This window comes from Oryctolagus cuniculus, chromosome 15 (genome assembly GCF_964237555.1).
Source record: "Oryctolagus cuniculus chromosome 15, mOryCun1.1, whole genome shotgun sequence".
In the NCBI taxonomy this organism is placed as follows: domain Eukaryota; kingdom Metazoa; phylum Chordata; class Mammalia; order Lagomorpha; family Leporidae; genus Oryctolagus; species Oryctolagus cuniculus.
The window spans coordinates 28,251,110-28,267,539 of NC_091446.1; the positions used below are offsets into that span (position 1 = coordinate 28,251,110).

Below are 16,430 nucleotides of genomic sequence, written 5' to 3' on the forward strand. Positions count from 1 at the left end.
TGGAGAGGCTTGGAGTCTGTGACAGTCAGGCCCTCTTCCAAAGAAGGATATGCAGGAATGGAGACATGGACAGTTGTAGCAGAAGTGTGAAGTTTATTTATTTGAGAGACCTGGAGGGTGGGGGAGAGACAGAGAGAGAGATATCTTCCATCTGCTAGTTCACTCCCCAAACGCCCAGAATGTCTTGGGCTGGGCCAGTGCCGAGTACAGGAGCCAGAAAGACCATCCATGTCTCCCACATGCATGGCAGGAAGCCAGTCCCTCCAGCTGTCACTACTGCCTCCCAGGGTGTGCATTAGTAGGATACTGGGGTCAGGAGCCGGAGCTGGGAACTGAACTTGGGCACTCCACTATGGAAGGTGGGGGTCTCAACTGCTGGGCTAAATGCCCAACCCCAGAAGTATGAGACTTTTGATGATGGCTGTATCCTACCCTTTGGCCTGACTGGTATTCTCTGGCTTTACCTTGAACAAGTATACTCTGTGTCCTGACTTTTGCTTTTAGGTTCTCTTGAGTCAAAGCAGAGCCTCCCTCCTCCCCCAGTAGATTGCATAAACTCTGTCCTATACCTGTTCTGTCACAGTATTCACACAGGGTCTTCCCCTACTTCCCTTGCCCCTCACTCCTCACCCAAATGGAAGTGGAAAGCTGTAGGGCTGCCACCCTCCATCACTGGGTTTACTCACTCACTTGTTTTATGAGCAAGATGACCCCCCCTTTGCTCAGCCTCTTTTTCCTCACTCCAGGGAGCCTGCACCCCTCCTCCTGCTGCCTACCACAACTCCCTTTCAAATTTTTTTCTTCCTAAGAATTAGAGCCGATTAGCCACGTCATTAATTCTTCAATTTGACGGCTGATATAGCAGGACCTGAAACACATTGCTGACCCCAGAGAATGGAGACCCCATTCCTTAGCATATTGACGATGGGAGAAGTTAATTAAAATTCCACAGAGCAGAGGTGTCGGCTAACCTATAAACCTGTCGCTGTTCAGAACAAATCATTCTAGCAATCCTAGGAAAGAGGGAAGGAAAGACCAGCAGGGAGTGGAGAAGCTGAGTGTGTGGGAGCCGAGGGTGGAAAGGGGAGCCCTCAGGCTTGGTCTCCTCCTCAGCTTCTTCCTAATGCTGGCCTCTTTAAAGCCAATTAGCCAGACCTGGGGGTGTGTGGGCTAGATATGTGTAAAGATCGGAGCAAGGTGGGACAGCCCGTGGGAGGGGACAGGTGTGCTAGTGACTCTTAGTGGTTGCCTGTGGGTTTCTTCTGGCTTCAGGAGACCAGAGTGGAGTTGGCAGTAGAGGGAAGCTCTTAAATGCTGGAGTTGCTCCGTGGGCTTCCCACCTAGGGATTGAGGCCAGACAGCTCACACAGGCTCTGTCCTATACCCCCAGCCCCAGATTCCTCTACTCCAGCAACTGCTGTTGAATGTGTTAGGCTACCTCTTAACAGAAAAGAGCACAGCAATTTTTTAAAAAAAGATTTATTATTTGAAAGGCAGAGTTAGAGACAGAGAGGGAGAGTCAGAGAAGTCTTCCATCTGCTGGTCCACTCCCCAAATAACTGCTGTGGCAGGAGCTGATCTGGTCCAAAGCCAGGAGCCAGGAATTTCTTCCGAGTCTCCCACATGGATGCAAGGGCCCAAGGATTTGGGTCATCTTCCACTGCTTTCCCAGATATATCAGCAGAGAGCTAGATTGGAAATGGAGCAGCCAGGAGTTGAACCAACACCTGTATGGAATGCCAGCGCTGCAGATAGAAGCTTTGCCTGCTATGCCACAGCGTTGGCCTCATCCAGAGCACAGCAATTTTGGAAGACAGTGTCACTAAAGGGATGGAGGACAGTCTGCCCTTGTCATTAAAAAGCAGTGGAGATCACAGTAGACTGAGTTTGGAGGTTTTGACCACCATATACAGGCTGGATTTTGGGAAAGACCTAGCTTTCTTTCTTTCTCGCTCTCTTTTTTTTTTTTTTTTTAATGAAAGGTATTTATTTATTTATTTACTTACTTACTTATTTGAAAGTCAGAGATACAAAGATACAAGGAGAGACAGAGAGAGACAGTCTCTCTGCTGGTTCACTCCCCAAATGGCCACAACAGCCAAGGCTGAGCCAGGCTGAAGTCAGGAGCCAGGAGCTTCATCCAGGCCTCCCACATGAGTGTCAGAGAGGCCCAAAAAGCTGGGTCATCTTCTAGTGCTTTTCCAGGTGCATTAACAGGGAACTGGATCAGAAGTGAAGCAGCTGGGACACAAACTAGCACCATATGGGATGCCACCATGGTGGGGAGTGGCTTTACCTGCTACACCCCAACACCAGCCCAGGACCTCACTCTCTGATGTTACTGCTATCACAATGTGACTGCCACTACTGTTAGCAGCTAACATTTACTAGTCGCTTGCTCTGTGCCAGACCCTCTGCTCAATCCTTGATGTGTCTCATCCTCAGAGCAGACCTGGGCTGTGTTTTCTGCAGTGAGTGTTCCGAGTCTCCTTGTCCTCTTGGTGTGTGTCGGCACGGGAGTGGTTCTGCGACTTGCGGTTGGCTGGCTGTTCAGCTCCTGCCCCACAGTTACTTGAGATGGCCTTTTCCCCAGTTCTACGGATGTTGTCTGAGACTCCTTTTACAGAGAGTTTGTGTTTGGAATTCTGTTTTTATGCTAAATGACCAGGGTCTTTTGCTGGTTGTGTCTATATCTTTTTCTCTTACAAAAGAATAACCTAGGATAGGATCTGTTTACCTTATTAGATCATTTCTTCTCATTGTTGAACCTCTCAATACTCACCATTTTCTCAGTCGTGGGACATACTACCTCCTAGCCTCAGGATCTATTCCTTTTTTTTTTTTTTTAAATTTATTTTATTTATTTGAAAGTGTGCGTGCGTGAGATATCCTCCATCTGCTGATTCATTTCCCTTATGGCTGCAGTAGTCGGAGCTGAGATGATCCGAAGCCAGGAGCCAGGAGCTTCTTCTGGATCTCCCACGTGGGTGCCGGGGGGACATCCTCTATTGCTTTCCCAGGTGCATTAGCAGGGAGTTGGATTGGAAGGGGAGCAGCTGGGACATGAACCTGTGCCCATGTGGGATGCCAGCACTGCAGGTGGTGGCTTAATCTGCTATGCCACAGCATCGGTCCCCAGGGCCTATCCTTTAGAGCAGTCCGAGAGATGAGTTTTGCTTTGCCACCCATTAATAGGGTGGCCTCTGGTACATTGTTCCTGTCTCTTTGCCTCATCTATCAAATGTGACTACTATTTCTTTCCAGAAATTACTATGTTTTTGTGACGCTGACGAAGAAACATATCTGAGAATACTCTGCAAAGCCAGAAGGGCCAGAATCCTCTCGCCTGGTATAGGTTTGGCTTGGTGGCCTCAGCTGTGCTCATGTCCGTCCCCTGGGCTTCCTGGGGCTTCTCCAGGCCCCAGGGAGTTACCTTGCTCTTCGCAGTCTCCTCGAGGCAGAGGCTCAGTGGGAACCTCTCTTGCTGCCTTTCTTCCTGGAGTGTCCCTGCCTTCCAGGGCTGCCTTCTGGTCCCCTCCCTGCCGTGTGATCGTCAGTGTCGCCAGTGTGATGCAACCGCAGACCCCTCAGGAAGAACACGAGGGGATGTGGGCAGCAGCTGTCCTCCAGGGCTGGTCCTCTGGCTTACCTGACAGTGTCTCACCTCCTTGTCTCTCCCTTGTGTAATTAGAAGGAACCTGGACCCAGCGCAGCTCTTTTCTGTTATCTCTTCTGCTTAAGAGAATTTGTCAGACATAATGATTTTATTTGTCTTTGATGCTTGAACTTTTCTACCTTCTTTTCTTGTGTATGTGCTCAGACACTTGTATGAAATGTGAGATCTTAAGCCCTAAGCTTAATCTGAGGTGCTCACGCCTGGGAGGAAGTAGGTATTCTGTCCTGTGTCCAAATGCCTGCTTTCCTTCCTTCTGTGGCGTGAGTTCTTAATTCGTGAACAGTTGTGGAGGGCGATATTTCATACCAGATATGTACTTGGAGTAGTGTGTAGATACTCAAAACACAGAAGGAAAGCAGGGACCTCCAGAGGAAGGTGGCAGGGAAGGGGCAGGAACTGCCTCCCCCACAAACCCTCCTGCCCATCTAGTGCCCCACTGCTGGTGATCCTGTTTTTAAGATTCACGACGTGCAAGTGGAGCCCTCCTCCTTGCAGATGAAGTCATTTCTGGAGCTGGTGCTGAGTGGAAGAAAGGCAGGCTGGGCATCAAGGCAGGAAGAGTTGCCGGAGAGATACCTGGGGTCAAAGGGCACGAATCTGAGTCCAGCCCACGTAGCCTCAGCGAGACAACCTCCCGAGGCCACGTTGAATTCTGAGTGCTTTCCTGTGACTAACACAGAAAAGCAGAATTTTAGAAATGTGTAATATGTTTTATTGTCATTTAAAAATTCTTTCCAGCTGACTAAAGTTAGTAAATCCTCAAGAGCAGAGGAATGTGGCAGTGCTGTTAAAGGCTTTGTCCCTCTCTCTCCACCTTGTGTCTTCTCATCCCCTCTCCCCCCGTGCGTCTCCTGAACACGTGTTCCGTGGCAGCTTCCCCAGGATCTCATGCAGCCCTGGTCATCACATGGGCACAGCACTGGCATGGCTGCTGGACCAAGTGCTGAGACTGGGCTGGCTTGCTCCAGGGGGAGGGGAGAAGTGGAGCCCAGGGATGGGCAGCGTGGGCCCTCGTGTGGCCGTGAGGCAGGCGGCTGCATCATTGTCCTGCCTTACTCACCAGCATCTTGGACAGTAGCTGTGGCCCTTGAAGGTGTCTTTAGCGACCTGAGAACGTTCTCCCCTCCCAGAGGTCAGAGCTGAGAGGGAGAGCAGAGGGAGAAGGCAGCCAGTGCGTGAGGCCAGGGTTCTCTCTGGTAACATGACTGTGGGCACCATTCGAGCCGCGTGAATACACACAGCATTCAGGGTCTCCTCCAAGCCAGTCCTCCCTGCCCTGTGTGCTAGGGAGGGGAGGGGAGAGGAGCCCTCAACTCGTGCCCCTGCAGACGCCGTGTTTGTTGCCCTCCAAGAAAAAGATGGCGCTCGGCGGAGCCCTCTGCCATCCTGTGAGTGAGTGTGGTCAGGAAGGCTTTCCGGGATACTTGGGCTCTAATCCCTTCTTTCCCTCTTTGGTCATTAGGGAGATAGATGAGTGGTACAGGTGTAGAAACTTGACTTAGCTGAATACAATGTAATTTTGTGTAGCTTTGCTCACTGTGGCAGCCTGTTTGTTTTTGAGGGGTTAGTCCAAGTTTGCATGAAATGTCCCAATTCAGATTTGTAAAGTGGGTTGCAGCCTCTGAGGGGTTTTGATGGGGAGCTGCCCCTGCTTGCTTCATTTCTCCCAGTGGGGAGGCGAGTCTGGAAGGAGAGCAGTCACTGTGCACTGTTTGGTAAGGGGGTGGGTTTCAGGAGAGCGGGTGCTGGTTCCAGTGGCCGCAGGGCTTACTGGGTGTTGTGTGTGATAGCTGCATGCTCACCAGCTGGTTGAAATGCATCTTTTTTTAGTGAAAGGTGATTACATCTGGACTTTGCTCTGACACAGAGGGCTGAAAGACTGCAAAGAAGCAGCCAACTTTCAGTTGGTTCCCAGGAATGTGGCAGTCGTTTGGCCCTGGGCTTCCTGACAGTGCTTTTGAGGGAAGAAGAGTCAAAAGTCAAGATTGTACCTGTGAGATTTTCTTTTTCTGGTTGGTGTTGGACAGGTTGGGTGTGAGGGGAGATCCCTAATCCTGAGCACCCAAAGGAAGCCTTGGATGGATGACGTTGTATGCGTACCCTTGGAGCTGTCCTCCCAATGGTGTGCATGGTCCCTGGCTGACTTGGGGATCTCTCTGGTCTCCCTTCCCAGAAGGGAAATCCCCATCAGGGCCCATCTGGGGGAAGGAGAACTGACGAGCAGAGTGGCTTGCAGAGCACAGGAGGGAGCTTCTTGCATGTGGTGCCCCTGGAGGAAACTGCAGAGCCACAGAGACGCCAAGGAGGGGCCAGGGCTGGCGTAGCTGGCAGGGGCATCACGACAGCTGAGAAAGATGGAAGCTCTGGGTAAGGCTAGATAGGCCCACTGGTCCAGCGTGAAAGGAGTAAATATTGGAAAGACATCAGTGTAGAGCTGCCATTGAATTGGAGTTAGGAAGTGCTAAATCTCTGTGCTGTGCCCTTTACCCTAGAGTTCATTGCCTGTGCAGATCCAAGCCTCACAGGAGGTCATATCCATCAGTAACAAGGACCAAATACCACAGGGGTGGGTTTCAATTCCTCAAGACCCTGGATTTCTGCCATTATCCAGAGCAGAATGGACACAGGGAGGCTCATGTGTGAGCTGTTGGCCTGGGACCAGCACCTGCCCAGCCCTGGCTGGCCTAGAATCCACATGTGCAGGTGTCTCCTTCTTTGGACAGTGTGGTTGGCTCATTTGTCAGGAGCTGCCTGTTAAGACTAAAACACTCCAAATAGAAGCAGGCTGTTGCCGAGGGCTAGATGCTGAGCTGGGAGTTGTGGATGCAGAGTTGATGCACTGAGACCTGCCCTGCCGATGGCAGTGCCTCTCCACCACTCAGCCTCAGTGTCTGAATTCTGGCTTTCTTCATCCCTGCCCCATCTTTCTCCAGTCCAGTCCCTCACTCCATGTCCGGATACTGCTTAAGCATTGTGTTCTAGTCGCTAGGGAGACACGGTGAACTAGATGGCACGGTCTGACAGGACAGACAGACCAGCAAAATGGGTCTGGGAGAGATGCGGTAGGTTCTACAGAGATGGGTCGTCATCCTCGTGCTCCCACTGCCATTCCTCCCGGCCCAAGGCCCCACCTGCACTATTTCCTTTACTCTCCGCTCATCAGGAAGTGGGAAGGGAATTTTCCAGCCTCAGCTGTTGCTGACTTTTGTGGGTTGTGTGTGCAATGTGCCTGTGTTTTTCCACCTTTGATCACCGTTCTGCCAACAGATAATTTAGCAATCACATCCCAAGGTGGAAGCATGGAGTTAATGTTAAATTTTTTTTTTTTTTTTTTTACCCTTTAAACTTCAGTGGGTGATGAGGCAGAGAAGGAGGTGGGAGGGTAAAGGAGCCATAAATCCTGGGGCTGGTGTGGCTGTTCTCTGAGCAGCCGGGAAGCCTCTGATGTCGCCACAGCACTTTCATTAACATTTAAATTAAGGGTTTGTTTTCCAGTCTGTTTTATAGGCAGGGACCTTTCATGGCCTGTCACATGCAGCACCCACCCACCCTCCCCAAGCAAGTGTGTAATTGTAGCCACTGCTCTATCCTAACTCTGGGTTGCAGCCGGAGGTTCAAAGGGAATTCCTGGAGATGGGGCTTTGGAGGTACAAGATGCAGCAGTCAGGATGTGGGTGTTACTCCTCAAATGAAGGTGCGGCCCAGGCGCTCCTTCCCTTCTTATCCGCCCTGTGCTTTTCGCTGCTCTTCAAGGGGCACACACTTCTCGCTGACTCTGACCCCTCCCACCTTCTTTCCCTTGGGCCAAGGGGCAGGTGGGAAAGGGTGCAGTCTCTCCCAGTGGTTATTAGGGCTTGGGACAGATCGTTCTAAGATACAAATCTTCAAGCTCACCTTCCTTCCTCCTTTCATGATGATTGTTTATTTTTAACTCCATGGATACTTCTTCCTGTTCTACTCATGCAGAAGTAACAACAATAAAAAGATAAGCATCTGAAGAGCGCATATAATATAATCACATAGATATATGTATGCACCCCATTTGTAGTTGCCAGCTCTGAGTGTACCTGTTGGAAAAAGCTGATTTAGGAGCTCATTTGAGGAAATTGTTCTCCCATATCTCCGCAGTCAGAGGAAGCTTCCTACATCCTCCAGAAGTGAATTTGGTAGCAAGTTTCTTTCACCTAAGAATATCAGATGTTTGGAAAAGGCATATGAGTCTCCTTTCCATCCACTTCCTGTTGATTTGTAGATGACAAGAATGTGTAAGCATCTCCTTAGCTCATAACCTCTGAGGGCTTAGCTCACCCACTGCTGGCCTCTAGCTAGATTCTTTCTCTGGATTGTGATGAGAGGGCCATTAGGAACCTCCTCACTTTGTGTTCAGGGGCTGAGAATTTTCTCCCTTGAGCCCAGTTTCACTGCTCAGGTCACCACATCTTTCTTTGTTTCACTAAGCTGCTCGGAGGTCCATGACGTATCTGCAGGGGTGAAGATGGTTGACTGTCTTGCCCTTCTGTTCCAGGTAACCTTGTCAACAGGTGGACACCTTCATGCCCTGGGGTCCTGCCCAAGGGGAGTGAGGGAGGTGCCCGGCAACCCTCTGCAGGTGCTGTTGGGGCTCAGGTTGCAGGGTGGTGTCCAGGGCCTGCCTGGTGGTGATTAATCTGGGACACGGGCCAGCAGAGGCCCAGCCAGGGCAGCTTTGGTCCCTCACTGTGAAGACCTTTGGCTCAGAGACTGAACTGATCTCTCTGGCCTGCTTCGGCTTGGGGTTTGATCTGTCAAGGCTAAAGAGGAACCTGATGGTGGGGCGGAAGCTTCTAGCCCTGTCTGACTTATGGCACTGATCCATTCCAGTGGCCTTGTCATGATAATACTCGTATATTAAAAAGATTTCCCCACCTGTTAGCCTCACAAGAGGAATTTGTGAAAGGTTTATGCTTTTTGTTTTTTGAGCCAGTAGAGCTTCCTCTTGTAAATAGCTTGGGGCCTGGGATGGGATTTGTAGTGGGAGTGAGTAGGAAGGGCAATATTGGGGTGTGGTTGGATCAGTAGTAGAATGTATGTGTGTGTTGGGGGGCTTGTGTCAGAAGTAGAAGGCTCATCCCATACTCCCGCAGTTAAGTGGCTCTCACGCCACTTGGGGCAGATGTCAGTGTTGCAATCTGGAGTCAAGTCTCAAGTTCCTTTTCATTTCAAACCAAAGTTTTTGAAAATGAGCCGTCTGCCCACTTCTCCATCTACCATAGCTCTAGCTTCTGGGACCTCCAAGTGGCAGGCCTTGGTGCACACTGTATTTCTTCCCTTCTCTTGAGATCAGGACAGACACACATGACTACCTGGTCGTTCTTGGGCTTAAGGCTCAAACATAGGAGTTCCACTGCCTGTGACGAGTTCCCCGTGCCCATGAGTCTCAGTGCATCCCTTACTGTAGTAGCTGCATTTGGCAGCAAGGAGCTTGGGACCCAAGAGCTGGAACATTTTCTTCACACTGTCAAGAAAGAGAATGGACATCCTGTGTACCATCCACAGTGGGATGTTGCTGACCTTGTCACTTTGGGACAGTGGCTATTGGAATTCTGGCTGGGATTCTGGGAACCCTATCAGTCTAGTTGATTCTGAACCCCACTATACTGACTAGTATTCTATGCATAATGACAATAAAGCATGCATTTATGTATCAGCAAGCCAACTGGCTCTTCAGACCAATACCAAAAGTTCTCTGTGGGGACCAGACACCTACTAATCCCTGGTCTTTACACCAGCTTCTTGAAGAGGACTCTTTAGAAGTTCCAGGTTGTGAGCTTTTGGGAGCAGGGGTTTTATTTCCTGTCTTGCGTACGAGTTACATGCCTATGTGCTGCAGACAAAAGCCTTGTGCATTTGGGGTGCCCTGTTGAACTGATGACCCGAGATCCTTGCCTCTTTCCTGAGCTGTGCTTGCACTCGCGCTCTCTCTCGCTCTTGCGCCAGGACATTTCTACAGGGCCTTGTGTGTGACCGGGTCTGTGGGGCCATGTCAGGGAGGTGTGGCGCAGGCCTATCTGAGGTGCTTACAAGGGTGGGAGGAGTGGAGGGAGGAGGGAGGTGAGTATGTGCATGCAGAAGCCGTGGTAATTGCAAAGGGAATATTAGTCCTGGAGCTGCTGGCCCAGGAAATTGCTTTCTGCAGAAGCTTTCTTTTCTTCATAGCTTGCAATGCAAATTAAAAATGTGAATGGGCACAAAAAGTACAGGGGGGATAGGTGGGGTGCCAGTTGGGATGTGACAGCATCCAAAATCTTCAGCAGAATCTTAATTTGCAAGGGAGAATTTAAAATAATGAGAGAATTTTTTTAAAGATTTATTTTATTTATTTGAAAGACAGAGTTACTGAGAGAGAGATAGAGACAGAGAGAGAGGTCTTCAATCTGCTGGTTCACTCCCCAGATGGTTGCAACGGCTGGAGCTGTGCTGATCCGAAGCCAGGAGCCAGGAGCTTCTTCAGGTCTCCCACATGGGTGCAGGGGCCCAAGGACTTGGGCCATCTTCTACTGCTTTCCCAGGCCATAGTAGAGAGCTGGATGGGAAGTGGAGCAGCTGGGACTAGAACCGGTGCCCATACGGATGCCGGTGCTTCAGGCCAGGGCTTTAACCCGCTGCACCACAGCGCCGGTCCCAAGAGAGAATTTTTTTAAAAAGATTTGTTTATTTACTTGAAAGTCAGCTACAGAGAGGGAGAGGCAGGGGTGAGGGTAAGTTCTTTCATCTGTTGGTTCACTCCCCAAATAGCCACAATGACCAGGGCTGGGTCAGGCCAAAGCTAGGAGCCAGGAGCTTCTTCCAGGTATCCCATATGGGTGCAGGGACCCAAACACTTGGGCCATCCTTTGCTGCTTTCCCAGGCACATTAGCAGGGAGCTGCATCAGAAGTGGAGCAGCTGGGACTCGAACTGGTGCCCATATGAGGTGGTGGCGTAGTAGGTAGCGGCTTTACCTGCTACACCATAGTGTGGGCCCTGAGACAGTCTTTTGGAGGACTAAAATGATTGTAACTCATAGTTTGCGCCCCTCCCCATCTTTTGTTATACTTATGTTCAGACTTGTTTCTGACCCTGTTATGCTTGCCCTGCTGTCTTTCCTTCCTGCACCAAGTCCATAATCCAGCTTTTAGAACAGTGGTCTCAGTGTCATGGCATAGTATTTTGGTTTTCTCAGCCTGCTGGAAAGCAGCCCCATCTGCAGTCAGTGCACTTTACAAAACGTGCACCTTGGTCCTGGGGCCTGGAGCCTCCCTGTGCAGGCTGGAGAGCATGCATCTTGACGGCAGGAGCTTGCCTGCTCAGAGAGGGCACGGACACCAAAGCTCTTCATTTCTGCTTCCGCTGCTCCTCTTAGCGCTGGTGTGTAGCCTGCATGAAGCAGAAGGTGAAGGCTTCCGGGCCTTTTCCCCTCTTGGTTTGCCAGGCTGTATGTGCCCCACCTAGAGAGGTGTGGCTTTCCGCTTCCAGGCTGGGGACGCATATGTCTGGATGTGTTGAGGATGCTAGAGGTGAGGACAGGCAGGAGGCAACATGTTGGCATGTTGACTGGTGAGAAACTTCAGGCTGGCTTCTTTCTAGCTGTTAGACAGACAGAAAGACGCCAGAAAGCAGCGTGGAGGCATAGCTTCTCCAGTAAGAACACACCTGTTAGCAGAGACCATTGTGTTTCTGTGGGGGCTCCTTTGCCTCCTTTGTGTGGGGCTTTATTACACATGTGATGTGCATTGGCTGGAGCAAAATGGGAGCAGTGCAGGGTAAAGTGAAATGTGCTGTTTATGCCTGTGGGCACCGTGAATCTCCCTCCCTCCCTCCTTCATTGATTGGGGAATTTTGAAAGAGAAATCAGCTTGAGTCTTCAGGTCAGTCCTGTGGTGGCTGCCCGCAGGAAGCCATCAGATTGAACCAGCTTTCTCTAGCACAGGTTTCTGCCCCAGGATCGCTGCACCGTGGGCTTCAGGGCCTGTGCGGTGGGCCAGCTCGGAGCACGTGGCCCACTGCCTCTTTCCTGAGGACTCTCCTCTTGCAGGATGGGTCTCTTTCTGCTGGCACTTTGTGCCTTGTTGCAGTTGCAGCACTGGCTGCCCTGGACAAGCCTGGATATCTTTCCTCCTGTGCCTGATGGGAGGAGACCCAGTGAGTGATTGGGGTGGGGTGAATGACCCAGGAGAAGGGTCAGCTGGACAGGAGGGTGAGATCCTTAGCATTTGGTAAACACATGGGCACGTGGGTTAATGCGTTCAAAGTGTTCTCCTTTCCCTGCCAGTTTAATGCTTACTGGTACCTAGGGTGAATTGAGAATTTAGAAAAATAAATAAGTAATAGAAAAATACACATTATTCAAAGGATTCTTGTACTTCTTAGAAGTCTGTGGCCAGGAAAATCCTCCTTACAGGCTGGTAAGGGCGTGTCCAAGAATAAGGAGAGGAAAAGTTAAGAGATTTTTTTTTTTTTAATGTCTTTTTTTTTTTTTTTTTTTTTTTTTTTTTTGACAGGCAGAGTGGACAGTGAGAGAGAGAGACAGAGAGAGAAAGGTCTTCCTTTGCCGTTGGTTCACTCTCCAATGGCCGCCGCTGCAGCCGGCACACCGTGCTGATCCGATGGCAGGAGCCAGGATCCAGGTGCTTTTCCTGGTCTCCCATGGGGTGCAGGGCCCAAGCACCTGGGCCATCCTCCACTGCACTCCCTGGCCATAGCAGAGAGCTGGCCTGGAAGAGGGGCAACCGGGACAGAATCCGGCGCCCCAACCGGGACTAGAACCCGGTGTGCCGGCGCCACAAGGTGGAGGATTAGCCTATTGAGCCACGGCGCCGGCCAAGTTAAGAGTTTTTAAAATTGTATTGGGCAGTAAGTATCAAAATAAAAATGTGAAAGCCTTTTAACACATAAGTTTCACTTCCATGAATTTACCCTAAGGCAGTAACCAGACAAACATACAAGGTCTGTCTGCAAAGACTTATATTAACACATAATTATTCACTAATAAAGATCTGGTTAAATCTTTCTTACTATGTAGTTGTTAAAACAATGATACAGACTGTATTTATTGATCTCAAATGTCATAACAGATTGTGGCATAAAAAAAGTCACAAAATAGTGTAAGAGTTTGTGTGTTTCCAGAGCGACTTCTTACTACATGGTGGGTTTTTGTTGACATTTACTTTGTATTTTTTTTTATTTATATTTTTATAATGAGCATACTTTAGGAAAACATTGAAATAGACATTTAGCCGGCGCCGCAGCTTGCTAGGCTAATCCTCCGCCTTGTGGCGCCAGCACACCGGGTTCTAGTCCCGGTCAGGGCGCCGGATTCTGTCCCGGTTGCCCCTCTTCCAGGCCAGCTCTCTGCTGTGGCCAGGGAGTGCAGTGGAGATGGCCCAAGTACTTGGGCCCTGCACCCCATGGGAGACCAGGATAAGTACCTGGCTCCTGCCATCGGATCAGCGCGGTGCGCCGGCTGTAGCACGCTGGCCTCGGCGGCCATCGGAGGGTGAACCGATGGCAAAGGAAGACCTTTCTCTCTGTCTCTCTCTCACTGTCCACTCTGCGTGTCAAAAAATTAAAAAAAAATTGGGCCGGCGCCGTGGCTCAATAGGCTAATCCTCCACCTTGCGGCGCCGGCACACCGGGTTCTAGTCCCGGTCAGGGCGCCGGATTCTGTCCCGGTTGCCCCTCTTCCAGGCCAGCTCTCTGCTATGGCCAGGGAGTGCAGTGGAGGATGGCCCAGGTGCTTGGGCCCTGCACCCCATGGGAGACCAGGAAAAGCACCTGGCTCCTGGCTCCTGCCATCGGATCAGCGCGGTGCGCCGGCTGCAGCGGCGGCCATTGGAGGGTGAACCAACGGCAAAAGGAAGACCTTTCTCTCTCTGTCTCTCTATCTCACTGTCCACTCTGCCTGTCAAAAAAAAAAAAAAAAAAAAAAAAAAAAAATTAAAAAAAAAAGAGAAATAGACATTTAAATGTAATTTGTATCTGTTTTTAAGCATTTATTTGAAAGTCAGAGTTGCAGGGCCGGCGCCGCGGCTCACTAGGCTAATCCTCCGCCTTGCGGCCCGGGCACACCGAGTTCTAGTCCCGGTCGGGGCGCTGGATTCTGTCCCAGTTGCCCCTCTTCCAGGCCAGCTCTCTGCTGTGGCCCAGGAGTGCAGTGGAGGATGGCCCAGGTGCTTGGGCCCTGCACCCCATGGGAGACCAGGAAAAGCACCTGGCTCCTGGCTGCTGCCATCAGATCAGCACGGTGCGCCGGCCGCAGCGCGCCGGCCGCGGCTGCCATTGGAGGGTGAACCAACGACAAAGGAAGACCTTTCTCTCTGTCTCTCTCTCTCACTGTCCACTCTGCCTGTCAAAAAATAAAATAAATAAATAAATAAAATAAAGTCAGAGTTGCAGGGAGAAGGAGAGACAGAAAGAGAGCTCTTCCATCCACTGGTTTACTCCACAGAGGGCCGCGACAGCCAGTGCTGGGCCAGGCCAAAGCCAGGAGCTTCTTTCTGGGTCTCCAACATGGATGGCAGGGGCCCAAGCACTTAGGCCATTAACAGGGAGCTGAGTCAGAAGGGGAACAGCCAGGATAGGAACCAACACCCATGTAGGCTGCCCACGTAGATGCTGGCATCATAGGTGGTGACTTTACCTACTATGCCACAAAGCCAGTCCCTACATTTTTAAAAAAATTTTAAACAGCTTTAATAAAGTATGATTAAGATATCATAAATTTCACTCATTTAAAATGTACAGTTTAAGTGTACAAGTCCATGATTCTTATCAAATTACTGAGTTGTACAACCACAGCACAATTCAGTTTTAGAACGTTTCTGTCATTTTTGAAAGACCCTTCCTTACATTTACTTTTGCAATGTTAAACATGGTTTTGTGCTTGGGACCTTTTCTGAAAAAAGAAACAAGTAAAAATACTAGAATTTTAAGCAAAGACCGTCTAAACTGAGCCACGGTTTCTTTGCAGTGCATGTCCCTGGGTGCTTGGCTCACGGTGCACTGAATGCCGTGGTGTGCAGTGTCACTCCGGGGTATGGAGTGCAGGAGAAGCTGTCTGCCCTCTGAGGGTGCAGCGTGCAGCGAGGGAACCAGGGCGTGCGCTCTGACAGCAGTGAATTCCTGGATCTCGGCAGTGTGAGAGCCGGCAGCTGCTGGGGCTGTCTGGGGAGAATCAGAGGAAAGCAGTAGCATTCTGGTTAACTCGGGGGCTGGGGGTGGGAGGCTGCACGGGTGATGTGGAATTTGAGACTTACCTGAGGCCCCTACTTAAATTTCAGAAGGGAACTTCAGGCAAGGGGCTGGTATGAGTGCTGGCATAAACAGGGCTGAGGAAACTCGAGGTAAGTTTAGGGGTTGAGATTAGACAAGTTTGCCTGGCTGGAGGGCAAGTGTGGGGCCCAGCTTTGGAGGCCCAGCACAGAATTTGACTTTAGCATGAGGGAAATAGGGTACTATGGATGGTTTTTGACCAGACTGAAGTAGTGAAGTGATTAATGAAGTGGCACGGTCTGTAAGGTACTTTGGAGGCGAGAGACTGAGGTTGTTTGGATACTTCTCCAGGACGTACTTTGTTAGCAGTGAGGGGTTAGATGGCTGGGAACAGTGGGAAGACAACCTTGGATTCTGGAGGACCATGGAGGAAACCCAGCAGGCACATGGGACTGTGTGTGTGTGCGAGAGAGGGAAGAGGCCAGGAGGACGACCTCGGGTCTGAAGTCTGTCTTCGGTGACAGTCAGGGGGTCGTGGTCAGAGATGACCGGAACTGGAGCTCAGACATGAAGCCCCAGCACGGAGACAACAGTAGAAATCCTGTAAAGGATTAGCTCCGAAGGAGAACTCAGGAATAAAGACAGTGCGGCCAGGAGAGACCAGGAGGCAGGAGGGATAGTCGGAGGTGGAGGGTAGAGCAGGACTGGGGAGAGCAGTGCCCGCCAGGGCTGATGCGGGCACAAGCGCATTTGGGGGCAGCTGACTTGACTGGCCACTGCCTTGCTTGTTCTGCTTCTCTCTGTCCCGAGTGATAGCGCAGACAGGGGAAAGGCGCAGCCTCCGCCTTGCTGTGTGCAGATGTGTGCGTGGCTCTGGGTCCGCACGTGGCGGTTTGGCTTCTGAACTCTGCACGTTTGCTTCCCTCGAGTTCTTCCTTCTGGCTGTTCTGCTTCCTGTTTTCTTTTCCTTTCTCTTCTTATTCTTCCTCCTCCTCCTCCTCTTCTTCCTCTTCCTCCTCCTCTTCTCCTCTTTCTCCTTCCTCCCTCACTTCCCCCTCCTTCTCCTCCCTCCTCCCTCTTTTTTAACATCTACTTATTTATTTGAAAGAGTTACAGAGCGAGAGAAGGAGAGACAGAGAGAAATCTCCCATCCACTGGTTCACTCCCCAAATAGCTGCAACACCCAAGACTGGGCCAGGCCAAAGCCAGGAGCTCAGAGCGTCTGCCAGGTCTCCCATGTGGGTAGCAGGGGCCCGAGTACTTGGGCCATCTTCTGCTGTTTTCCCAGACACGTTAGCAGGGAGCTGGATTGGAAGTGGAGCATCCAGGACTTGAACTGGCACTCCTGTGGGATGCCAGCCCTGCAGGCCATGGCTTAACCTGCGGCGCTGCAACACCGGCCCCTCTGCTCTCTATTTTCTACCCTCTGGTTTCTTGTTTTTTTTTTCACCTGGAGTGTTGCCTGCCTTGGGCTTGGTCATTTCCCTCTCCTTAGCTAATAAAACCAATTAGTATCAAATGGGATT

The 16,430-nt window shown here is 50.7% G+C and overlaps 1 protein-coding gene across 6 annotated transcripts in view; it reads left to right on the plus strand.

Annotated features, from left to right (window-relative positions):
• The window catches only part of FBXW4 (F-box and WD repeat domain containing 4), a 93,410-nt gene that overhangs the window by 36,665 nt on the left and 40,315 nt on the right, over window positions 1–16,430 (plus strand). The window lies entirely within an intron of this gene.